The sequence below is a fragment of the Hyperolius riggenbachi genome, chromosome 8, assembly GCF_040937935.1.
Source record: "Hyperolius riggenbachi isolate aHypRig1 chromosome 8, aHypRig1.pri, whole genome shotgun sequence".
Taxonomy (NCBI): domain Eukaryota; kingdom Metazoa; phylum Chordata; class Amphibia; order Anura; family Hyperoliidae; genus Hyperolius; species Hyperolius riggenbachi.
The window spans coordinates 31,721,527-31,737,711 of record NC_090653.1 but is presented as its reverse complement, the minus strand read 5'-3'; positions in this window follow the sequence as shown (position 1 = coordinate 31,737,711).

The following is a 16,185-nucleotide window of genomic DNA, read 5'->3' as shown; positions in this document are numbered from 1 at the left end:
CCTGTTCAGCAGACAAACCAGGGGCACCCACTCGCAGACCATAGCATGGTCCCTGCTCACCATGTTAGTGGCCTGCAGAAAGGGAGCCAGCACTAAGCACACCTGCTGCATGTGCCTTCAGTCATCATCGGGGACGATGGACGGGATGTTGCTGGTCTTGTCCCTTCTCCGAGCGGCGGAAACAGTGGCCAGGGCAAGGTACTGGTTGACAGCGCGCTTCTGTTCAACCAGACGCTCCAACATCGCCAGGGTGGAGTTCCAGCGAGTCGGAACGTCAAGGATCAGCCGATGGCGTGGCAGATCCAGCTCCTTTTGCACGTCTTCCAGGCTCGCACAGGCTGCAGCCGAGCGCCGGAAGTGACGCACAACGTTCCTTGCCGTTTCCAGCAGTTCGCCCATCCCCTGGTAGGTGCGCAAGAACTTCTGCACCACCAGGTTCAGCACGTGGGCAAGACAGGGGATGTGGGTCAGGTTTCCCCTGTCTATTGCGGCAACCAGATTGGCCCCATTGTCGGCCACCACCTCTCCGACTCTGAGGCCTCTGGGGGTCAGCCAAATCCTCTTCTGCTCCTGGAGTTTGGCCAACACATGGGTTGCCGTCAGCTTGGTCTTCCCAAGGCTGACCAAGTGCAGCAGCGCTTGGCAGTGGCGGGCCTTCACGCTGCTGCTGAGGCGGGGGGTTTGGCCAGGTGTGCCGGAGGATGGCAGAGGATCGGAGGAACCTGCTGCAGTTCCCCTGACCCTGCGGGGTGGCACCACCCACTGTGTTGCTGCTGCTGCTGTGCCCGCTGCTGCTCTCCCATCCTCACCCCCTTCCACCAAGCTGACCCAGTGGACAGTGAAGGACAGGTAGCGGCCTGTCCCGAAGCGGCTGCTCCAGGAGTCCATGGTGACGTGGACCCTTTCACCAACCGCGTGCTCCAGCCCTCGCTCCACATTGGCCATCACAAAGCGGTGCAGTGCAGGAATGGCCTTGCGGGAGAAAAAGTGTCTGCTGGGGAGCTGCCAGTCTGGGGCTGCGCAAGCAAGCAGCGCACGAATGTCGCTCCCCTCCTGCACGAGCGTGTACGGCAGGAGTTGGGAGCACATGGCCCGTGCCAGCAAGCCGTTCAGCTGCCGCACGCGACGGCTGCTGGGAGGCAGAGCCCTAACCACCCCCTGGAAGGACTCGCTCAAAAGGCTCTGGCGTGGCCTTTTGCTGGCACGGGAATCAGCAGACACAGCGGAGGAGGCCACTGAGGACTGGCTGCCAGAACAGGCCTCAGTGTCGGCGGCAGGAGTTGCAGAGGGGGGAGGAGCAGTGCGTTTCCGCACTCCTGCTGGTGCTGCTGGAGGAGCAGGAGGGCGGGTGGCTGCTGTTGCTGCTGCTGCTGCTGAAGGCTGTGCAGTGATGGGTGTGGTGCCACTGCCAGCACCAGATGCCTTCAGCCTCTGGAACTCCTGATGCTGGTGGAAATGTTTCGCAGCAAGGTGGTTGATGAGCGAGCTGGTGCAGAACTTTAAGGGGTCTGCACCTCTGCTCAACTTCCGCTGACAGTGGTTGCAAGTGGCGTACTTGCTGTACACTGTGGGCATGGTGAAAAAGCGCCAGATTGGTGACAGAAACATCCCCCTACGGCATGGAAGCGCTGCTGCCTGTCTCCCTGTGGTGGTTGGGGGTGGGGCTTGGGGGGCTTGGGTGCGGCTGGTGGTGGTACTGGCAGATGCTGCTGCTGCTGCTGCTGAGCCTGAGACACCAGCAGGCTGTGGGACCTGCCTACTGCTGCTGCCAATGCTTGCAATGATGCGCCTCCTTGCAAGGCCCACAAGAGCATCCTCCTCCTCAGAGCTGCTGAGGACAACATCCCCTGGAGGTGGTGGCACCCAGTCTCTGTCTGTCACCGGGTCATCAACATCCTCCCCCTCCTGAAACATGTCCTGCTGGGATGAGGACCCCCCAAACTCCTCTCCTGATGCATGGATGGGCTGCTTGACTGTCGCCACAGTCTTGCTGTCCAATCCCTCATCCCCCAAAGTGCCCATCAGCATCTCCTCCTCAAGATCGCCAACAACAGCAGACAATTTACTCATGATGCCTGGGGTCAAAAGACTGCTGAATGACAGGTCGGCGAGTGACGGTGAACTGGCCTCCTCCCCAGACCCTGCTGGGCGGCTGCTGCGAACAGGGGTGGTGGTGGTGGTGGTGAGGGTGGAGGCCTCAGATGCAGAGCTGATGGCGGGCTGCTCATCCTCCGTCATGAGTTGCACCACAGTGTCTGCATGCTTTTCCTCAATGGGACGTTTCCGACCCGGCTGGAGGAAAATCGGAGCAGGTGCTACACGCTGCTGCTGCTGTGTCTCTGCAGCGTGAGTTGCAGATGCTCCTGCTGGGCGGCGCCCAAGGCGTCCACGGCCAGTGGCTATGGGAGGAATGTTAGCCACTGACGCTGCTGCTGCTGCTGCGGAACTGTGCATGGTGGCGCGCCCGCGGCTTGCCACAATGCTGCTCCCTCTCCTCCTGATTCCCTTGCTGCCCTTCCCCTTGCCCAAACCGCGCTGGCTGCCACTTCCAGACATCTTCGATGTTTTGGGCGTATAGACAAAAGTTTTTTAAAAGGGCGGGTGAAAAGTGGGGTACTTTAATGGAGTGGGTTGGTGGGTGAGGTGACTGAGTGAGTGTCCCTAGTACAGTAAGTAAGTAGTAACAGTCAGGAAGTACAACTAGCAGTTACAATAATCAGTAGTAATCACAAGTAAATTTAGTGTGTGTACACTACAGACAGTGAGTGCACGCACGCGCAAACACGCGCAGGAGCTAGCCTATGAACAGTGACTGAGTGAGTGTCCCTAGTACAGTAAGTAAGTAAGTAGTAACAGTCAGTAAGTACAACTAACTAATTACAATAATCAATCAGTTATCAGAAGGAAATAGAGTGTGTGTAGTGTGTACACAGACAGTGAGTGCACACACGCAGGAGCTAGTAGCCTATGAACAGTGACTGAGTGTCCTAGACTCCTAGTACAGTAAGTAGTAACAGTAAGTACAACTAACTAATTACAATAAGCAATCAGTTATCAGAAGGAAATAGAGTGTGTGTAGTGTGTGTACACAGACAGTGAGTGCACACACGCAGGAGCTAGTAGCCTATGAACAGTGACTGAGTGTCCTAGACTCCTAGTACAGTAAGTAGTAACAGTGAGTACAACTAATTACAATATTCAATTACAATAATCAATCAGTTATCAGAACTTGGAAATAGAGTGTGTGTAGTGTGTACACAGACAGTGAGTGCACACACGCAGGAGCAGCTAGTAGCCTATGAACAGTGACAGTGAGTGTCCTAGTACAGTTACAGTATATAACTACAATACTAATACAATCAGTAGTAAAGGACAGCAGAAATACTGGTATAGAATATAGAGAAATAAACAGAGGACAGGAGGACAGCTGCCCACACAGGCAGGCCCTGAGGCCTAAAGCTGTAAGCCTGCAGCAGCTGGCCTGTCTCTATGTAACACAAAAGCTACTAACTAAAATACAATGTCTAACTAACTAACAACAATATAGGTGTGTATAGGAGGTGTATGTGAGCAAAAACGCTAGGTAAATGACCACAATAAAGCTCTTGCTAAGCCAAAGCACAAAGGAGCAACTCTCTCTCTATGCAAGTCTCAGGCAAGGACGGAGAAACGTAACATGGCGGCCGCTATTTATAGGGTAGGGGCTGGCCAGGGTCCCCCTCTGTGATTGGCTGCCGTCAGAGGGCCTGGGAGCCCTCTGATTGGCTCTAAGGACATCAATCTGGGCTATGACGCTATTCAAGCTCGGTACCGAGCTCGAATAGCGCCGTTTGCTCGAATAGCTCGAATAGTGAATGGGCTATTCGAGTGTACGCGAATAGCCCATTCGAATAGCTACAGCTATTCGGAGCTCGAATACCGAGCTCGAATAGCTGGAAAAGAGCTCGAATATTCGAGCTACTCGAATATTCGAGCTCTGCTGAGCACCACTGCTCAGAAGCCATTTTCTGCTAGGAAAGTGTTTTATAGATGTAATTTCTTATCAGTGAGGGTCACATTGTAGTCTGACCCAGTCCTGACTTAGACAGGAACTGCCACTTACATACCTGATCAATGCTGCTCAGCAAGATTTCGGATATCCGGGGTTACCCAAATAATCTGAACTTTTTCAGCTAACCGCCCAGATTCGGATTCCGGATAACTGGGCCAAAATCCGGATAGCTATTTGCAGATAGTTGGCAGGCAATCCGGATATCCGCAGAAATCCGACTATTGAGATACTGTAACTAAGGATATGACGTCACTGAGCCAATCAGAGGGCTCCCAGCAGAAGCCCTAGTAACCAATCACAGAAGGGAACCCTGGCCAGCCCCACCTGATCTCATTGAGCCAATCAGAGCGCTCCCAGCCTAAGCCCTGGCACCTAATCACAGAAAGGAACCCTGGCCAGCCCCCCCCCCCCCCCCCTGTATAATAAGGAGGGCTGCCATGATGAGAAATATCGTCCTAGCTTGTGAATGCTCACTTAGAGACATGCTCCAGTGCTGAAGGCCTAGCAAGTGCTGTACACAGTGATAAACCTAAAGCTGTTCAGTGATTAACCCCTTCACTATCACTACACTATTGTTGTATTGTTAATTAGCTTGATTTCATTGTGTGACAGTCAGAGTGTGTGCTGCAGGGCTGCTGCAGCTGCTATGTGTCTGTGTGTGTGCTGTGCACAGACCAGGCCAGCTGCTGCCTGCTGGCCAGCTAGCCTTAGCTACAGGTTAGGTTAGGTTAGGGAATAGGATTACAGTGTTATTGTGTAGTTAGTACTGTAGTACTGCAGTCAGTGCTAGTAGTCGTTAGAGTAGTAGTACTACTGTGTTAGCTTACTACAGAACTGCTGTGCTGCTGAGTAGTGCCAGTGTGACAGTTAGTGTCTTCTCCTCTGCTGTCTGACTGTCACTTGGCACGTGGCAGGTGGCACGTGCAAAGTGCCAAGTGCCGCAGGGTGGATCAGGTAGCTGTCAAAACTACTGCTCCTGTGGGCCGCACTAACCCACTTTCACTTTTGTGACCTCGGGGTCAGGACACTGGAAGGAGAGAGATCTCGCTCACACAGCAGCGTGCAGGGAGGCGGGGCATCTGCAGGTGGCGCAGCCAGGGTGAAAGAGCTAAAGCCTGCAGGAACGCCCCTAGTGGGAGTTTTGACCAAATAATACCTCTCCTCTATTTACCCTCCGAGATGGTGACAAATATTGTTGCTTATTTTGGGGGGCTGTACTGCGGTGGTGTGGGGACACAGAGGCATGTCATGAGGCAGAGAACATGCCTCTGTCTCCCTTCGGCCCCCCTAAGGAACCGCCTCGGGTTCTCTTTAAAGGCATGTAATTGATAAGAGTGAAAATATCAACTAGGAGAAAACTTGGGAGAAAAAGTGACTTGAATACAGGGCTAAGTATTTTCTTGCTTGTCGGTGGCTTAAAGAGGCTTTTTTTTTGATAATGTGTGAAAATATCACCTCTGAGAATACTTAGAAGAAAAGGTGATTTGAATAAGGACCCTTAATTTGTGATTGTTGGGTGTGTAGTTATGTTTACAATTACTCCAAGGAGATACCGTTAACAGACGTTCTCCTAACTACTCAGATATGTACGACTTACAGAACTAAGTAGACAAGTCTTATTAAAGTGAACAAGTGGGGAAAAAGTAAAAGTTAGATGCTTACCTACTTGAGCATACCGATCAAGTGCTGTAACCCGCTAACCCAGCTTGTTAGATACGCTTTTATGGCCACGCTACTTACCAAAATACTAGTAAGCCTCTGGATGCTCTAGAGGCTTCTTACATTGCTCCTCAACCCCACCTCTATTGTCCGGGACTCTCTACTTCTTCGCAGCTGCTCTCCCAGACCCTCCTGGTGCCCGTTGCTGCAGCTCTTCTTCTTCACGACAAAGAGTATGGTCCATGTGTGCGTAGTAGCATGAAGCTGCGTACATGGAGTAAGAAGCCATGCACAAACAACTTTGTGCTACTGTGTAGGAGTGGAATGTGCACATACATGCTCCATACACCATACACCATACAGTCCTGCTCATACACAAATGGGTGCGCAGCCATGAAAGCTCCTTCAACAAGCCCTTGTTGAATATGTTCAGAGGGACTTTGCCGGAAAGCTCTGGATGGCGTATAGTCTTCCCTGTCTTCCGTCCGGCCCTTCATTCCAGAGCTACCTACAGGTAAAGCTGTTCCACCGAATAGCTCTTGGGAACTAATTGTGTCCCTGAGTCAGGGCCGGTTCGCCCATGAGGCGGGGTGAAATGACTTCCTGGTCGTGGGTGTGTGGGGCTGCTGAGCTGGAGGGGGTAGCGGGCAGGAAGAGGGTATTGGGCACAGCGGCTGGGAGGGAGGTTGGACCCCCCCTCCCTCACCTGGATCCCCCGATCTGCGCTCCCCCTCTAGCTGTTAAGTGCAGCAGCTAGTAATATCAGGCAGCGGGTGGGGATGACTCGCCTCTTCCGCATTCCAGCGTGCGCTCCACTGTCGTTACTTCCTGCAATGCCGCCCACTGTATTGTAAGTGGACGGCATTGCAGGAAGTGACGACAATGGAACGCACGCTGGAATGCGGAAGAGGCGAGTCATCCCCACCCGCTGCCTCTTATTAATACTCTGCTGTTGCACTTTAAAAGCTACAGGGGAAGCGCAGATCTGGGGACTTAGGTGAGGGAGGGGGGTCCGACCCCCCTCCCCGCTGCTCTGCCCAATACCCCCTTCCTGCCCGCTACCCCCTCCAACGAGGGGGGGGTGTGTGTGGGGGATGGGGGCGTTGTTTTTTCACAAGTTTGCCTCAGGCGGCAAAAAGTCTAGAACCGGCCCTGCCCTGAGTAGTTATGAGGATGCACATAAGCAGCAGTGATACACTTACCCTCTGATCTGCTCTAGGACGTGAGTAGTTCCGACGCGCCGTTCGACCGAGCAGGTGGAATAGTTTTCCAGCAGAGGAACGACTGGCTGGGCGGAGAAACAGGAAGGTTCCTTGGTATCCACAGCCTTCCCTCTACTAAAGTAAGTATCAACTAATAGTCTAATGTATGAATCAGTTGACCTGCAGAAAGTACAAGGCAATAAAAACCTTGCCTGTAAGAAATGCTTTAAATTGAAATGAGGGTAGCCTTCTTTTCCCATAAAAAGGAAGTGGGGATGTGCACAGATTAATCTTTCCCCATTAAAGGGAATCTTAAGTGAAAACAAAATGATGATATAATGATTTGCATGTGCAGTACAGCTAAGAAATAAAACATTAGCAGCAAAGATATGAGTCTAATATTGTTTCCAGTACAGGAAGAGTTAAGAAACTCCAGTTGTTATCTATGCAAAAGCGCCATTGAGCTCCACGACTTTCAAAGCCGCAGAGAGCTCTGTCTTCTGAAGCTTATTATCTCAAGTGTCTGTCACTGTATTTTTTATTTTTTTTCTGCAGAGGAAATTTAAAAAGGTCATTAGCTACAGTATGCTTTGTGGAATCATTTAGAATGCTGAGTGTAATGTGTAAACTGCAAATATTGGAAAAAAAATGCAATGTTATATAAAATAAAAAGGTATATAACTGAAAATAAAAATATAAGACTCTTTTTTTTTTTTTTTTTTTTTTTGCTACTTATGTTCTATTAATAATCCTTACTACACAACCAATTCATTATATCATCATTTTTTTTCCGCTTCACTGTCACTTTAAACCCGCCACTTCCAGCTTTTTCACCACTATCTCATCCATGCTAGTATGGGTAGCAAGGCTGAGCTTCCTAGCACAAGGATCTTCACATGGAAGGAATACATTCCATGAAAAGCACCCTTGATCTTGTCAAGTACTTGGGACTCTTCGGTACCCTAGAGAGGAAATAAGGGTAACTTACATATAAGCATTTGGCGATAGACACTGGGGGTGACATCCAGTTCTCAATGAGAAACAATGAGAGGCCTCAGCAGCAAATTCAAAGAAGCTTTTCGTTGGTTGCTCTTGTCTCTTTCCCTCAAGCCTGGTGTGACAGAGCCAACTCCAACTAAAGACGTCTGCTTAGCCGAACTACTGCAATGGAAGAGTGACAACTGGCTGTCCTTCTGATCAGGGGGCAGCACATGACAACAGAACAACTTAACTTGCAGTCTTCACCACTGGGGATAGGAGGCACGGATCTACACAGCTCTGATCATGTGCGTAGCCTGGGAGTTCTAATTGATTTAAACTTCAGAACCCACATCTCTGCTGTGGTGAAATCATCCTATTTTCACCTGAAGAACATCACATAAATCAAGCACCTCATCCTCCCAGAAGATCTGCCAACCTTAGTCCACGCCTTCATCACATCCCGACTGGACTACTGCAATGCTCTCTACACTGGCCTTCCAAAAAAGGTCTTGTACCGCCTACAGCTGATACAGAATAATGCTGCCAGACTGCTAACCAACCAATCCCGTCACTGCCACATAACGCCAGTCCTGCACTCCCTTCACTGGCTACCTATTCAATATCAGCCTACTGCAATTTACATTACTACATAATATGGATACATGAAAGATGTGTTACAGCTGCATAGCAATCCCTGCAATCTTAGATCCACAGGTTCTAATAATCTAGTCATACCCAGAGTCTACCTAAAAACTTTTGGTCCCAGAGCCTTCTGTCATGCTGCTCCTACGTTATGGAACTCCTTACCTCAGCAGATCAGGACAGCTCCATCTCTGGACGTGTTTAAAGTGAACCTCCAGACTAAAAATCAACTCAGCAGCACTGAACAGGCCTGGGGTTTCTTTAACAATTTCACAGCATCAGAACTTTGTTTCTCTTATACAAGCCTCATTTTTAGCTGCACAGAAGAAAACTGCCAGGGCATTTTTCCCCTCATGCTGTGCAAAGCATGATGGGATTTCTGATGTTGTTGTTCTCGTTCTGCTGTTTTTGTGCAATTTTTTTTTTTTTACATTTTAAATTTGACATTTGAAGCTTAGTGTGTGCAGCTGGGAGGGGTGTTCAGGACACAGGATAGTTGGAACTGTGTCTCATGCTCCCTGTCACCTCCTTTCAACCAAAAAGATGGCTGCCCCCATGACAAAGAATGCTGCCCCCATGAATCACAAACATTTGCCATCTTTTAAAACAGGGTGGGTAAAAAATTATATTACCTATCTATTCTAATTAACATAACTAATGTAACTTAATGACAGTATGTTTGTTTAGGCTGAAGTTCCCCTTTAAATCCAAACTGAAAACCCCCCTGTTCACTTTGGCATTTGCAGAATTATAATTTTGTTATGTGAATACTTCATCCTACTACCAATTACTGAATCTGAGAGAGCCTAATTGCTTTGAGTCCTATGGGAGAAAAGTGCTATAGAAATGTTATTGTTTATTGTTATTCATTTAGTTGTTATTGTCACCAATCTTGCCAGTATAAAGAATGTAGAGGAAACTCTGTTAGATCTTTGACTCTCTTGTGTAGCTGTAATGAATAGTAACTTATCAGCTGCGGTGGATAGCAGTACCACCGCAGCTGCTTCTGGTTCCCTGCCTGTCAGTCTCTCTGCGCCTCAGGCATCTAGCACGCCGAGGACAGGCGTGGGCAGTCAGCGCTTGTCGGCTGCAGTGGACGGAGGGTCCACCACGGGTATTGTTGGGTCCCGCCTGCCAGGTTTTCCGCGTCCTGGGCGTCTAGTACGGCGAGGACGCGTGTCTCTACTGTTCTCCAGGGTACATTAGCGCGTGCGTGCTCTCACCGCCAGGATCTTTATGCCAGGAGGAGGCGCGTCAGCTGACCGGCTGACGTCAGAGAGCACGCTTGCCTGTTCTGATTGGCTGAGGCTGCTGGGCGTGCCTTGAGGGTCTCCTCCGCTTCTTAAGCCTCTCGGCTTCACTTGCAATTTGTCTGCTGTTGTGAATACTTCGTGTTAGCGCTCAGACCTTAGATAGTTCCGGTGTGTTTTGATCTGGGAGGAAACCAGGGATTTCACACAAGACTAGGAATTATTATTACTACTGTTATCATTGTTGATTATTCTGTGTATGACTCTGGCTAGTTCTGACCAATCTTACTCTCAGTGATTCTATATCTTTGCCTATCTGATCCTGTTGCCAAATCTAGTCTGATTATCATTCTGTCTCTGTCTCCTGACTCTGTACTTCTGCCCATCTGATCCTGTTTCCAACTTTGCCTGATACTCGTTTTGTCTCTGTCTGTCGATTCTGTACCTGACCAGTCTGTCTGTTGCCGATCTGATCTGTCTGACCATTCTACTCTCACCAGGGACCCCCTGTCTCTGGTGAGAGGTTCAGTACGGGCAGTGCCCACCAGCTCCTCTGGTGAGGTAGTGCAAATACTGCCAGTACTACTGTTACACCAATCACTACACTTAGTGCATTAAAGTGTGATTAGATTACGTCACTTCTTAGTGGCATATTAGCATTGCTGGCTAATACACCAGTTTCTATATATCTGTATTATTGGTGATTCTGCAGATCACCTGATAATCAGAAATTTGTTCTTGCTAACACCAATCGTTACAGTAGCTTTCTATTGATCCTTTGAATTGACAAAAGAGATTTTTTTTCCAGCCAATTAAACAATGAAATGCTATATTATGATTCATGAAGAAGGTGAGAAATGACACGTGACACTCAGCGGTCTACATCTTTTACTTAGGGACATGTGTGACAATGTGACGAGGGACAGCGATGCTTGCTTGTGAGCCCGGTTCTCGCACTACCAGGGGATGCACCCACACTGCCTCTATATAAATGCTGAATGCAATACACTCGAGAAGCAGTTTCCAGTATGCAGTATCAGATAAGTGTTGTCTGACCGAACCTTCTCACCTGAATGTTGCTGAACTTATGCAATTGCTCCCGTCTGCCATGTGCACCAGTGTTTGTGTTCTATGTTAGGCCTGGTTCACATTAGCATTTTTTTACAGAATGTAACTGGAACGTATACTGTACAAACGGAACGGATGTGAAAGGATCCAATGTTAACCTATGGATCCATTCACATCCATCTGTTGGTATGCATACGTTCCGTACGTTCCGTTCCCCGGACCAAAAAATGCGGCAAGCCCTAATTTTGCGGACCGTCCAGCGTAACGGAACCGGACAAAAAATGCTGCTGCATGGGGCAATGGAAAACGGAACGTTTCTTCACACTGTGGATGCAAACCTGAGCAGCGGGAGGGTGCAGCAGCCGGGCGGGTGGGTGAGCGAAGGTGAACAGGGCCGAAATACATACCTAAAGGCCCGCAGTAGAGGCTTCCGTTTTCTTCCGCGTCATGTGACTAAATGACGAGTCATGTGACTAGTCACATGACGCGCTGTGTAATCACAGCGCAAGAAGAGGAAGCCTCTGCCGTTGCCATTAGGTATGTATTTGCTGGAAAACGGAGTGAAACCCGATCCGATCCATTGTTGATCAGATCAGTTTTCACAATCTGTTTGCCAATGTGCACAGAGCCATCCGAATCCAGTGAAGCGGAGACCAGATCCACTCACCGGATCCGTTTGGCTCAGGGTTGCCACCTCATCCATTTAATACCAGCACATCTAAGTTATACAGGTTCTGGGGCTACTCACACATAGTCAGTGCTTAAACTGCATCTAACTAGCCACAAGGCATGTATAATTCATATGTGTCAGTATTTAAAGTGATGAGGTTGCAACCCTGGAACTTTGGCTCAATATTTCTAATGTGAATTGGGCCAAAGTCTGTGCCAGGAATAGACGGTGGTTATCTCTGTGGTATATCCTGTGATGTTTTCTGTCCTAGTGTTCCAGGGCTAGATGAGTTCTTTAAGTCCATCACACCACGACATGGAGATTGGTTCTCCAAGTCCATCATCACAGCATGTTGAACTCAGCCTGCCGGGCAGAGCTAGGCAGATTCCCACTATGGCTGACTATCGAGCAGAGGAAGCGCTTATACTCAAAGCACATACAGAGCAGCAGCCCTGGCACATACCACCATAAAGGCTCACTGAGTCATGGGCCTGAGGCCATACCACATGCTCTGAAGCAAAGCGTCAGCAGCCCGCCCAGCCAGGACCACCAACACAGCCTGACAAGAGCCTAAATAAAAAGTACTATAGGAAGTGATACCTAGAGGAATGGAAGAGTGGCATGAAGAACTTCCAGAAACTCACCATCTACCGATCCCTACAGAGGGAGTACACAATGGCCCGGTGTCTGGAAAGGCTACACCACCCAATGCTGGGCCGAAATTACGCATTAGCGTAATTACGCATCGTAATTCACTACAAATGCACCGTAAGCGTTACGTGTAAGGTTACGGTATTACGCGTAATTAATTACGCGTAGATCGCAGGGTTACGTTTTACGCGTAACAAATTACGCGTAAGACAGTAAACTCCCATTGAAATTACACAGTCTGCCGTAATCGCGTAATATTACGCTCCCGTATAATATAAAAAAGCCGCCGACTTTAAGGGTTAATAGCAAAGCCCCCTTAAGTGCTAAGAGCCTCAAATTTGGAGAATATATTAAGGAGATCAGAAGGAATAAGAGGAAAAATTTTTTTTTCAAAAAGACCTTATAGTTTTTGAGAAAATCGATGTTAAAGTTTCAAAGGAAAAATATATACATTTAAAAACCCGCCGACTTTAACGGTTAATAGCAAAGCCTGCTTAAAATTTAGGAACACCAAATTCACAGGGTATATTAAGGGGATCAGTGGGAATAAGAGGAAAAAAATTTTTTTCAAAAAGACCTTATAGTTTTTGAGAAAATCGATTTTTAAGTTTCAAGGGCGAAAATGTCTTTTAAATGCGGAAAATGTCAGTTTTTTTTGCACAGGTAACAATAGTGTTTTATTTTCATAGATTCCCCGAAGTGGGAAGAGTTTTACTTACTTCGTTCTGAGTGTGGGAAATATAAAAAAAAACGACGTGGGGTCCCCCCTCCCAGACCTCTTTAACCCCTTGTCCCCCATGCAGACTGGGATAGCCAGAATGCGGAGCACCGGCCGCGTGGGGCTCCGCACCCTGACTATACCAGCCCGCATGGTCCATGGATTGGGGGGTCTCGGAAGGGGAGGGGCAGCCAAGCTTTCCCCTCCCCCTCCGAGCCCTTGTCCAATCCAAGGACAAGGGGCTCTTCTCCACCTCCGATGGGCGGTGGAGGCCGCGATTTCCTGGGGAGGGGTTCATGGTGGCATCTGGGAGTCCCCTTTAAAAAGGGGTCCCCCAGATGCCCACCCCCCTCCCAGGAGAAATGAGTATAGAGGTACTTGTAGTACCCCTTACCCATTTCCTTTAAGAGTTAAAAGTAAATAAACACACAAACACATAGAAAAAGTATTTTAATTGAACAAAAAACATAACCACGAAAAAAGTCCTTTAATATTCTTAATTAACCATTAATACTTACCTGTCCCTTTAAAAGCCAGTTCCCACGCAATATCCTCGGAAATATACTAATCAGTTACAATGTAACAAAGTTATTCAATGTAACAACTTTGTTACTTTGTAACACCACCGCACCCGACGTCACTCGCCTCTCACCCGCCGGCCGCCGCATACACACTAAGTCCCCGCCGGCTCTCGCCGTCCACTCCGCCCACACCTGTCACCCATATACATGATGGCACCCATGGGTGCCAGCATGTATATAGGTGACATGTGGGAGAGGCGGGGAGGGCAGCGGAGCCGGCGGGGACTTAGCGTCCCTTCACCCGACAGAGCTCTGAGCTATATTAGCTCAGAGCTCTCCAAAGCATCTTTGTATTTGGGCTCCAAGGAGCCCCATTGGTCCTTAGCAGACCAATGGGGTTCCTTCAAATCAGAAGGAACCCCATTGGTCTGCTAAGGACCAATGGGGCTCCTTGGAGCCCAAATACAAAGATGCTTAGAGAGCTCTGAGCTATAGCTCAGAGCTCTGTCGGGTCCTGCAGCGCAGACGTGGTGGCGGCGGCGGCGGTGAGTGACGTCGGGTGCGGTGGTGTTACAATGTAACAAAGTTGTTACATTGAATAACTTTGTTACATTGTAACTGATTAGTATATTTCCGAGGATATTGCGTGGGAACTGGCTTTTAAAGGGACAGGTAAGTATTAATGGTTAATTAAGAATATTAAAGGACTTTTTTCGTGGTTATGTTTTTTGTTCAATTAAAATACTTTTTCTATGTGTTTGTGTGTTTATTTACTTTTAACTCTTAAAGGAAATGGGTAAGGGGTACTACAAGTACCTCTATACTCATTTCTCCTGGGAGGGGGGTGGGCATCTGGGGGACCCCTTTTTAAAGGGGACTCCCAGATGCCACCATGAACCCCTCCCCAGGAAATCGCGGCCTCCACCTCCACCGCCCATCGGAGGTGGAGAAGAGCCCCTTGTCCTTGGATTGGACAAGGGCTCGGAGGGGGAGGGGAAAGCTTGGCTGCCCCTCCCCTTCCGAGACCCCCCAATCCATGGACCATGCGGGCTGGTATAGTCAGGGTGCGGAGCCCCACGCGGCCGGTGCTCCGCATTCTGGCTATCCCAGTCTGCATGGGGGACAAGGGGTTAAAGAGGTCTGGGAGGGGGGACCCCACGTCGTTTTTTTTTTATATTTCCCACACTCAGAACGAAGTAAGTAAAACTCTTCCCACTTGGGGGAATCTATGAAAATAAAACACTATTGTTACCTGTGCAAAAAAAACTGACATTTTCCGCATTTAAAAGACATTTTTGCCCTTGAAACTTAAAAATCGATTTTCTCAAAAACTATAAGGTCTTTTTGAAAAAAATTTTTTTCCTCTTATTCCCACTGATCCCCTTAATATCCCCTGTGAATTTGGTGTTCCTAAATTTTAAGCAGGCTTTGCTATTAACCGTTAAAGTCGGCGGGTTTTTAAATGTATATATTTTTCCTTTGAAACTTTAACATCGATTTTCTCAAAAACTATAAGGTCTTTTTGAAAAAAAATTTTTTCCTCTTATTCCTTCTGATCTCCTTAATATATTCTCCAAATTTGAGGCTCTTAGCACTTAAGGGGGCTTTGCTATTAACCCTTAAAGTCGGCGGCTACCTAACATTGATCCATGCGTCAACTTTTCCGCTTGGCAGCATGACCTTACGCATTAATTGCTAGCAGGATTTTACGCGTAAGCCTATAACGTAATAACCTGCACTACGGTATACTTACGCGTAATTGCGTAAGTGCTATGCGTAATTACGGACATGTACCGAAATTTACTGTCTATGCCGTAAGCGTAATTTCGTAATGCGTAATAGCGTAAAATTACGCGTAATGATCCGTAAGCGTAGCTTTCTCCATTACGACCAGCACTGACACCACCCCAAAGACAAACAGACCCTGAGCCTGTACCATCTGAGTGTCCACAGCCTGGAGATAGAGACAGGGCGGCACAGACAGACATGGAAGCCCCGAGAGGAGAGACTGTGCAGACAATGTGACCTGGAGGATGACGCCCACTTCCTGCTACACTGCAGCAAATACGCACCTGTGAGGACCGCCCACTCCCAGAGCCTTTCCGACCACATCCAGGATTTCCCCTCCACAGATGAGGAGAGAAAACTCTACATCCTACTGGGGAAGAGGAAACAACCGTGCAATTAGCGGCCTGATAGGTCATTGTCCGCCATCAACTGAGAGGAACATGATGCCCTCAGACCATACGGACTGTGTACCCCTTATACTGCCCCCTATAGCCTCCTCACCCAGCCCCCCATATTGTCCCTTATATCCTCCACACCTTTATGAACTGTACACCCCAACCCCTATACCCTTCTATTATTCCCACAACCACCCCCTCCCATCCTAATGCTAATGTTTTGCATTGACAATGCTAAATGTATTTGGTCCTGCCAATAAAAACAAAAGTTTGCTGGTTCACCATGAGCTTGCTGGGTAATCTGTAGTCCTGCCAATAAAGCTTTCTTTGATTTGGATGATACAGGTCCCTGTGTAATGGTTGCCTTTCAGTTGGGGCCAAACAATAGTTTTCCCTGAGTGATATTGTGAGAGGTTAGATAATGGTCATTTCTGTGCTGTATATCCGGCTAGAGTAATTGCCTATCCAGGGATTAAGTGACAGTTGTCTCTTTCTCTTTCCTGCCCTACAGGTGTAAGGCAGACAGGCACTAGTCCCCCCCCCCAAATCACTGTGCCCCCCCTTCTCGCTCTGTAACTTACCATTATCT